Raw genomic sequence first — 9,725 nt, 5'->3', positions numbered from 1 at the left:
AAAACTTAAAAGAACAATCAAAATGTTTAATTCATAAACAGGACTTCCGCCTTCATGACAGTTAACAAACACATACCATCATAAATAACTTCCCCATTACAAACATTGGAAACTGAAACACTGTCTACTCAAAATATATTTTTAATTAGTAGGGGTACACCACACACCATTTATTTTCAAGGCCAGATTTAAAACACTAGTGAGTTGGCTTGACACCTGGTAGTATGAAGTAACCTATTTATATCCAAAAGAGAGACATAGCTTAATGCAGAGGAACAGGTGACTGAAATGCCTGTCCTTATCAATTTGAGTGTGAAAAAGCTAAGAGGCCCTTAAAAGCATACCACTTATTCTCCACAAAACAAACAGAAATTATTTGCCTGTTACCAAAATATTGCAACATAATTTATAGCTCGTCCCTTCTATATGAGGCTATAATTATATCCTTAACCTTTCCAAAATCTCTGCATTGCAAGCAATTGGTGTGATTTTTATTTTTATTATGATTCAGCTCAAATATCCACCTGTTTTGCTGTATATGTTGTATATGTATATGTGTATGTGTCTTAATGTATATGACACATTCCTATCCTAACCCTACAACACAAAATCATAGAACTAGCATACAAGTAACAACCAACAGTCACAGATTTCACAGGGACAATAAGCATTTTTCCCTTCTGCTTTTTAAAGCTCAGAGAGGGCAGAGATGAATTTTCAGGGATCTGGTGAAAAATATTGAGTGAAAAAGAAAAGTGTGCTAAATGTGGTGACATGGAAATTTAATTAAAATATTGTTCCATAGTGGAAAAGCAGCCATCTGAGCAGCCTGCTACGATTAAAGTCCTTTTTGCCGTCTTTGAAACTAGACTTCCACCATGCTCTTCTAGCTGGGTTTTTGTACTAGCACATAGGAACTCGGTTGTTCATTTAGCTCCGGGTGGTTGCTGTGATCTTGGTCACATGAGGAGGATTTCGGCAGACTGCTCACATTCCTTTGAAATCTTGCATAACAGAGAGCAGTTGCTGAACATGTGTCTGAATATTCTGCTGTTCTTCTTCTAGCCTCTCCTCAGCATGGAGAATCTCCTCCTGCAGAGGTTGTGAAGTCTTAGATGAAGCAGTCAGATGGAGCAATTACTTATAACTCACTACCCAGTCATCCTCCACCCTATCCTTACAAATTCTAGAGAGCTGTCACTCTGGTAAGCTGAAGTGCATGCAGAGTGCCTCCTGCACTGCAACAAACCCAAAGAAAAAACAAAAATACCTTGAGACAAACTTCAAAAAATAAACCTACACAGTCAAGTAGCAGAGTTGCAATGTTGCAATGTCCTGTGCAAAGAAACACAAAAGAATGGATAATTCATTTCTGGTTTTGCAGGGGAGCAGTCTTTCCTCATGTGATGCCTTTGCAAGACAGAAAATGTTTACTTCAGGGTGGTTACGGAGACTGACAGTGGGTTTACCAAGAGCTGAGAAGACTGCAGTCTTTTTCTTTCCCCACTAGTGCTGCCCAGTGTTCCAGGTCACATACTGTAACAGGACAACAAATGCACAGACAACTCCTCTTCTGTCCAGCTCACTCAACTTGAGTGAGCCTTGCCAAGAAAGAGCCCTTCCTCTTCTTCAGAAGTAGATGAAGCAACACCCTGAAGAGATAGCTGGGATTACAGGATGGGAACAATCCTGTCTCCTGTCATCAGAAAGTACAGGCACAGGTCAGGTCATGCAACTCAAACACAGCCAGGTCATTACTCCTCCACTACTGTCTCCTGGGGGGTCATCATTTCCCAGTGCTGAAAGACTGGGTGAGGGAGGCAGGGAAAAATTCAAGACAGTATGTGGTTGTTTGTCCCATACACCATTTTTATAATTCAGGACAGAGCAGTTGACCTAAAGTCTCTCTGTTTGTGCTGGGATATGAGTTTGTAATGTGTGACTCTCCTTGCCATCTAAGGTGTCAGATAGTGTATTTTGTCCTTGTTTTCTGTTGAATCACAGGTCCAGTAAGTCAGTCACATCTGAAGAAACTCAGAAGGAGACTAACTGGTTCATAGATCAGCATGATGTCCTGGTGATGGGAACTGTCTCTGTTTAAGTTCCTGTGAATAAACCCTCTGCCAAAGAGAACATGCTCCTTCAGAATACACTTGGCTCTCAGGAAGCTTTTTTCTTTCACCAGATACCTCTCATGCCAAAACCCAAAAGGCTGAAGAAAGATTTGCAGAAATCTGCAGGTGGATGGTGCAGCATCTGAGACCCATCAGGGGCTGGTGAGGGGCAGCAGGTGTGATGGCACTGCCAACCCCCTTCTCCCACCCACGTTCTGCTTCTGACTGAAAAAAAGACCCAAAGCCATGTCTTCATTTGCTGGTCTTGTGAGTAGGGGAACCACCCAAGTCTCATCCTGAAATGCCTCTCCTCATTACAACAGCAGAAGGCTATGTCTGCCTTTACTGTGATGAAAGAAAGGTGTCTTAGTAATGATAAGGAAGCTTCACTTCACGTGGACCAATTATGATATTTTAAATATATGCAACTAATAAAGCAATAGAAGAAAAAGGGGTTTGTTATCTTCCTACAAAACAAACTTTTTTTTCGTTCAGTTCTTCGTGTGGGAGTTTCATAATAATAAATTAGGGCTCAAGTAGAGCTGTGGTGAAAAAAATGTGCTTAGTATTTATGCAACTGTTCCATTCCTCCATGTCCACAAAACATAACTAAGAAGTTGAATAAAAACCCAAGTATCATATTTGAAAACAATTAAAACTGTTACTCAGAACAAGCAGTCAATAAATTGTTCTAACAGCTCCCTGGAGTATTTAGATAATAGAGGCTGTGTATCATGTTGGTATGTAGTATTCAAGAAAAAAAGAAAATTGTTTTGCAGCAAGAACTGTGTTCAAAACACATATGAAAAGGATTCAAGTGGAATGTGCAATCATACCCACAGCTGTACAACCTCATTTGGAAAAAGTTTACCCTTAGTTTATGGATCCCTCTCTCTTCTTTCCTTGTCATTCTCCAACCTGGCTTTGAGCCAGGCTTTGTTTTGGGTGTTTTTCTTTCTGAGGATCCTGTGCAGTTCATGTTTTAAAAACAAAAGATTGCAAAAATGAATAAAAATACCTAGTATCTCTTTAGTTTACAGGTCTGTCCATGATTTTGCAGATGAAAACATGATCCAGTGTCTGAGAGGTATCACTCTGATAAAATTTCTTGGAAGCAGATTCCCATTCAAGTTGATGTCTTTCTCTACATCGTATTTCACTTACTTTTCTGTTTAGTAGGCAACAAGAAACACTGCAAAGTGTAGGCACTTTGTCTGGTCCTTAATATCCCAGTCCACACTCATTTGGCTGAGTTTTGCTTGCATGATGTATGGTAATCAGTGAATGTTTGTACCTGAAGGGTTGAACTTGTGACTAAAATCTAAAACCTCTTTCCTCTGTAGTTTCACTGAATGCCTTTCAATATCCCAAGGAAGAGACATAACCATATATGACATCATTGGCCAGGGATTCCCAGAACAGATCCAATGGAAGTCTGAAGCTGCACAAGTAAGGATTATTGTTGTAAATTTGTTCTGAAAATGGAACTCCAGCATTGATGTGCATAGCTAATGGCCTAACAATGTTGCTTGAAAGAAGTTGTTCACAAATTAATAGAAAAATTGCAAATGAGAATTAAAAAAAAAAAAAAAAAAAGACAAACTAGTAAGCTAAGATATGGGAAAAGTGGTTAGAAATGATACAGCAATGTATGGGTACAAACCCACAAGAAAGGTATACTGCCAAGGAAATGATACCATTGTACTTGCTAAGGTTAAGTTAATGAACCACACAGATGGAATCTGTGAATCATACAAGTATAAGATTATTGATGTTGTACTAGCTTCAAATAGAACAAGTTTTAAAAATATGAGTTTTAATATTTATTAAAATCTGTCCATCGGAGCAGTTTACATTCTTTGATAAAGTCTGTTCTTATCCTGGAAGTTACTCAATTTGCTACTCTGAAATAGCTCCTTATTAGGGAGATATGGGTAAAGTATTACAAGGATTTTTTTGCAGTTCTTAAAATTTTTTTTTTTGGCCATTGGGAGGTAGTTTGGAATCTTAAATGTGTGTGGAACAATTAATCATCAAGCAATTATAGAAAATGACACCTTAGATAATGTAAGTAACTTGCTACATTCTCTAAGACACACCACACCTCCAACCTTAAAAAGGTCAGGAACAGACAAAAGAACCAACTACACGTAAGCAGTCAAAGAATTTAAGTAAAACTATATCGAGATTTCTCCCGATAACTCCGAGGGTCCAGCCAGCGGAGAAATGGCTTAATAAAATAGCGAGACGGCTTCCCAGGATATGCTTTGTAAAATAAAGTTTTAATAACAGCAAAATAATAAACGTTACAAAATGAAAAGAGATAAGCCGAGCACAGTGTACTAAGCACAGCTACACAGGCTAAGGCACTCCCAAAAAGCCTCGTGTACCCTTATGCAGGCCCTTTAGTACTCGATGGTCTAGGTGGGCTCTTTTGGCTCTTGGCCCAATGAGATGGACACTAGGCTTTGAGGTGCACTTCTAAAGTCCTATCACTGTGTCTGTGCTGGGACTGAGCCAATTACAGCGAGCAGGCTATAGAAAATTCTAGCTTCACTTCCTTATATGGAAGCACCTGCTCGGGTACAGAAATGCACGACTACATCTCACCCTGTAAAATCATATTAAAAAAAAGAAAAAAAAAGAGAAATAGTTACTTTGAAAAAATTCTCACTTTTGTTCATAATTGTGATTGTGTCAATAACTTATTGTTATTTAACAATTTGGTTTATAGTTAAGCTATAGTTTTATGGATTACAAAATTTTAAATTTGGTACTTTCTTTTTATTAGCCAATCTTTTAAAATTAATATTTAGTCTCAAATTACATATGAATCTTATTTTACTTTTTGTTTGGGGAGATTTTTTCTAGTGAACTATATTTTCTTTTTCTTTTGCATAAAGATTTGATAATAACTTTTAACATACAACAACGAACAATTTTGACATGACAATAATAACTTCAAAAATTTTAACAGTGCAACTTTTATAAAACTTAAGTCTCTGCTTCAAACGTATTTCAGTGTCTATAGTGCTGGGCTGTGTCAGAATGCAGAAGTCCTCTTGAAGCTACCATCCGGGGTCATCTAGTGTCTTTGGTGTGTTCTTCTCTCCTTTCTTCTTTTGTAGTTGTGACTCAACTTTTTTTGCAGGAACTTTCTTAGAGTCTGTACCTGTGGAGACAAACAAAACCTCTCTCCCTGCCATAAAGGACAGGCTCTAAAATTTGTCTTGTTTTCAGAATTTTTATGAATATGAGAGATTAAAAAACATATATATAACTTTGTTCAACCTTTCTATAATAGAAAGCACTACACCCTCTCCCATTTTTATCTTTTAAAGAGCATTTTTAGCTATTTGTGTGCTTTTTAACAATAGATTGGCTTTTGAATGAATTAGTTATAATATGTGGTAAATTTGATATGTTGAAAAACTTCTGTAATTTTAAGAACTGTACATTTAGGAATGAGAAATGTTTACAAGAGATGTTTTAATTGTCTTTTTTGGTCTTTTTCTCCTTTATGTGTTGAGGTAGAACATACTTTAAAAAGTGTGTGGTTAGACAAGTGAATTTGTTTGAATTGTTTAAATGGTTGATATTGCATGATACTTGTTTTTAATTTTGAGGGTTAACTTTTGCTGCTATTGATGGTGTAGTTAGTGTTTGGTAGTTTGGGCATGGTTGCACAATTGTGTTAACTTGACTTTGAGATATATGCGACACCTTTTACAAGAGCTGATGTATTTTGATGTATGGTTAAAAGTTTGCTGTTACCTTGCTATTTGCTATAAAACTTAGGAGTTTAGTGTTTGCTTTAACATGTGACACAATACAGTTGCTGTTGAGAAAAAAGGAAAAAGATTAGTATTTTAATGTGAATTTACAATTGATTAGAACTTTTTCTTGAGAGGTCTTCGCTCCCTCTACCAAACTTGCAACATAAAAATTTGTAAACATAAAATATGAACTTTGAAAAACATGTAGACAGTTGTTCTTTTTTGGTTTTGAGATATAGTTTTTAGACTTTCTTAAAATCTTATTTTTATTTTTTGGTGTTAGGATTTTACTACATGGTTATGAGATTTTAGATTTTCTTGACTTATTTATAAAACGAATTGTTTTTAGAGGAGTATAAATTTTGAAAGGTTTTCAATTTAATTATAGAGATGAATTTAATAATTTTTTTTTTTGTAATATTTATACGGGCTATTTTTAAAAACTTTTGAATTTTGAATTAACTATTTCAATTAAAGATATGAGCAAGCAAAATATTTTTGCAGAATCTTTTCCTGTAAAGGAAAAATTATTTAGGAATTCGCTTTTATAATTAGTTTGGAATATAAATTTTTGGGCAAGTTATTACAATCTTCTTGCTTAATTGACAAAACAGAAAAGAAAAACGTTTTGTTTTGGAATTACTTGGTAGTCTTTGTGAGATCTTAATGAAAAATTTAACTTACAAAGTTCTGGGTTTCTTGTTAAAACTGCAAAATAAAAGAATAGGTCAGGGTTTTAAGGTATTTTGAGCCTGCTGCTTTGGTGGATTCTTGTGGTGGTTTTCATGACAGTCTTCTTTTGGACGAAGTCTACTTTGTATCTTGGCTGCTGGAATTGAACTGTTAGCTGTCTCTGTTCTGTTTTCTTGGAGGGTTTTAGACGATGATAAACTTTCACTGCTTCAGTCTTGCTCTGTCCTTGTTTTTGTTTTGTTTTGGTCTCCTGTCGCCAGAGCCGGGCTGGCTCTGGGGTGCTGGTTTCTTTCCTTATCTTGTGCCAGGGATCTATGCTGGCTGATGAATCCTCTGAATCATCAGAGAAACTGCAGGACGTGTGGGAAACCTTCTGATTTTTCATCGGAGTTTGTTTACATTTCTCCGGCATGGGCGCCGCCATCTTGGGGGTGGCGAGTTCCGGGATGTCACATCCGGTTCCCACGCTCGTCACAGCCAGGGCGTGTCTGTCCAGGCTGTGGGTGGCAACCCGGGGCGGTGCCCGAGGCTTGGGACCGCCCATGGAGGGGGAGCCTCCCGTGCTGGAGTGGGAGGAGCTGAGCGACACATCAGATGGGGCGTGCCGCAGCGTCGGGCTGTACTGAGCCCGCCCACGTGGAGCTACAGTTTCTGCCTCAGAGATGGGGAGAATTCCACGTTTTTCTTTGTTCTGTGAGCCCGCGCTTTCAGGGCTTTGTTCAAAACTCGCGCGCTCAAAATTAACGGACCGGGATCGCCCGAATCTCGTACTGGGTGACTGAGGGGGTGGGGAGGGCGGTTGGAATGGAACCCTTGCCGGCTTGGCCAAGGCTGGCACAGGTCCCACTCCGGGAGTCTGAGGAGGGCTCGGGGGAGGGCTTTGAGCCGCCCCGTGCCTTCTCCTCGGGAGTAAATCAAACCGGTTTTTTCTGGGACTTGGGGCATCAGAACTTGGATTTTTATCTTCATGTCTAAGGTGAGCAGGAGCCTTTTTGCATTTTACTTTCTGGGCCCCTTTTTTATGGTTGCTTTTAGAGGCTTTTCCCAAGGTTTCTCTTTCTGCAGTTTCAAGTGTTTTTTCACTGCTGAGCCTTTCGCCTTCTTCTGTTACAAAGTCTAACACAGTTTTAAAGATGGGTCTTAATTTTAACACAGATTTTTTCTTTGAATTATACAACTTCAATCCTATTTTGTCCCAAAATTCCACTCTTACTGTTTCAGCTGTATTAGTGTCCGGATACTTTTTATAGACCCATTTCACAAGTTTTTTAAGTTCTTTCCTCTCAAACTTACAGTCTTGAATAGTCAGTTTATAATTAAAATAACAAAAGGTGTCTCGCTGTTCTACGGATTGCCGGGTCCCCATTGTCACTCACCAGAATGGCTCTTGTGATCTCCCGGCTGCTCTTGGTTGTCTCCGACTCTCTCAGGTCACTCGGTGATTAGCTGTTCTCTGTCTCCAGCTCTGCTAGACTGCAGCTTCTCTCTTCTAAAGAGTAATCCACCTTGTACCAGAATCGGTGTCCGGCAAAGACCCCCTCTCACCGGTATAGGGGTTCAGTCAAAAGGCTCCCTCTCAGCCTTTTTGACCCAAAAATGTGGTTTTATTTTCACGACCAAAAAAACCACCACGAGCTCGCTTTTAAAAAAACGAAACCAAGAGCAAAATGGCCTAGCTGAACGTGAGGGCTTTGTCAGCAAACTTCGATTCAGTTACCCTAATGTAGGGTCCCTGTTCGAAAGTGCCATTTATTGAGATTTCTCCCGATAACTCCGAGGGTCCAGCCAGCGGAGAAATGGCTTAATAAAATAGCGAGACGGCTTCCCAGGATATGCTTTGTAAAATAAAGTTTTAATAACAGCAAAATAATAAACGTTACAAAATGAAAAGAGATAAGCCGAGCACAGTGTACTAAGCACAGCTACACAGGCTAAGGCACTCCCAAAAAGCCTCGTGTACCCTTATGCAGGCCCTTTAGTACTCGATGGTCTAGGTGGGCTTTTTTGGCTCTTGGCCCAATGAGATGGACACTAGGCTTTGAGGTGCACTTCTACAGTCCTATCACTGTGTCTGTGTTGGGACTGAGCCAATTACAGCGAGCAGGCTATAGAAAATTCTAGCTTCACTTCCTTATATGGAAACACCTGCTCGGGTACAGAAATGCACGACTACAAAACTAGATTAAATTTCTAATTGAATTTACTCTTCTAGTAGTGAAATGAGCTCTGAGCGTGTCCACGTAACCAGGTCCTCTACTGCTTATTCTTATAAATCTTACAGACTTAATACAGCTAAGAGGAGCTAAGCCGAATTTGACTGTGATTCGTGTACAAATACAGTTAAATCTTTGGATATTTATTGTGACCCTGCAGCTAGTGAAAGATCTTTTTATCCCCTATTCTTACAAACTCTGTGTGCATTCTTATTTGGCATTTATTGGTGGAGTCATTCAGGCAAAAGTATGAAGACCCATCCTTTACTTGGCTATGGTTTGTCTGGTTAAAAGAGGAATAAAGAAGAAACATGTTAAGAGCACTAGAAAAGAGGTTAGACAATGAAGTCAAAATGATGAAGGAAAAATGACTGGCTTTAAAGTTTACATATTTGGTGGACAATGTTCTGTACAAAAGCTTGGTTGAGTCTAACATTGATATTTGATTCCAGCTGTTGTTGGAATAAGTGAATAAGCGATGGTGAAACATTGAATGTATCTGCTAACACATTATTAGAACCAAGGCAATTAGAAGAAGAGAAATTAGGAATAAATAAATTTTAAACTTCTTCCATAAACACCAGAAATCTCTCAGTGGAAATTCAGACAATTTATTCTCAAGAGCTGCAACAACCCGTTTGAACAACACTTAATAAAACATCACTAAGCCTTTAACAGGAAATATCTCCAGCCCTGGCTCAAGAACTGTTTGCATAAGGAATATGTACTTTATCAACTCATTTTACCATGATTATTTCTTCAGTATTCCTGCTCAATTCACAGTTATTTTATATTGAATACTTATCTGTAATTCAGCTGACCACTCTTCACTTCAGTTGCTGTCCAGTTAGCACTTCAAGCTGATGTGAGCCAGTCCTTCTGTCAGAAGAATCAGTCCCACTCGCAGTTACCCACCACTTGCACCCACT

The sequence above is a fragment of the Prinia subflava genome, chromosome Z (assembly GCF_021018805.1).
Source record: "Prinia subflava isolate CZ2003 ecotype Zambia chromosome Z, Cam_Psub_1.2, whole genome shotgun sequence".
Lineage (NCBI taxonomy): Eukaryota > Metazoa > Chordata > Aves > Passeriformes > Cisticolidae > Prinia > Prinia subflava.
Note: the sequence above shows the minus strand (reverse complement) of the source record.